This window comes from Marmota flaviventris, chromosome 8 (assembly GCF_047511675.1).
Source record: "Marmota flaviventris isolate mMarFla1 chromosome 8, mMarFla1.hap1, whole genome shotgun sequence".
In the NCBI taxonomy this organism is placed as follows: domain Eukaryota; kingdom Metazoa; phylum Chordata; class Mammalia; order Rodentia; family Sciuridae; genus Marmota; species Marmota flaviventris.
Genome location: NC_092505.1, coordinates 100,944,351 through 100,945,381, shown reverse-complemented (window position 1 = coordinate 100,945,381; position 1,031 = coordinate 100,944,351). Strand labels below are relative to the sequence as shown.

General features: G+C 36.7%; 1 pseudogene; it reads left to right on the top strand.

The window, feature by feature from the left end:
* Positions 1-266: 266 nt before the first annotated feature.
* LOC139706798 (U1 spliceosomal RNA) lies at positions 267-409 on the top strand (annotated as a pseudogene).
* Positions 410-1,031: the final 622 nt, after the last annotated feature.

Sequence of the window (1,031 nt, the reverse complement as noted above, 5' to 3'; positions counted from 1 at the left end):
CATTTACATTACAGCTGAAATGGAACCATAAAAAAAAAATAGAATGGAGTGATTATTTAAGCCTTTAGTTGATTTTTATTTCTTAAATTTCTTTAGAATTTATTTGCCTTTATCTCTTTGGAATTAAGGGCAGGAAAATGCTTTTAATTTTTTACTGTCTTGTATTTCCTCAGTACACATTCTTGGCTATCAACTCCAGTTTTCTGTGGAAACTTAAAAATATTTTGAACCCAGATTAAATATTTCTATCAAAGCATATGGTATTCATACTTACCTGGCAGGGGAGAGACCATGTTCACCAAGGTGGTTTTCCGAGGGTGAGGCTTATCTATGTGCTTGACCCCTGCGATTTCCCCAAATGTTGGAAACTTGACTGCATAATTTGTGGTACTGGGGGACTCTGCACTTAAAAAAAAAGCATATGGTATTAAATAAAATAATGCTTTTATGCAGGAAGAGAAAGGAGGGGAATAATGTTTTCTATTGATATGTTTTGCCCTAACCCATACTTTACAAAGTATTCCCAATTCATCATAGATACTACATTAACTCCTGAATCTATTTACTGATTTGAAACATGTATCTCCCCTATATGGGGTTGTATAGTATCCCACCAAGATCAAGTCCACTAAGAACCTCAGAATGTGACTTCATTCTTAAAAAGCCTTCTTTATGGGTACATTTTTTTTAAAATGAGTTATTTGGATTAAAATGCCTCCCATATTCAGTGACTGGTTAAAAGAAGGGCATGTGAAAACACATAGGAAAGAAAGCCATGTGAAGTTTGAGGTGGAAATCAGAATGACTTATCCATAATGCAAGTGACATCAAACATTACCTGTGACCACCAGAAGCTGAGAGAGTGGAGGGGAGTCATGAGGCAGTTTCTCCTTCAGAGCAGACTGCAGAAGAACCACATGCCATACCACCTTGAATTCAGAATCCTAGCCTCCAGAACCATGAGACAAGATGAAAAGACTGGTGTTTTCAACTGGAGTTTGTGGTAGACTTTATGGCAGCTCTAAGAAACT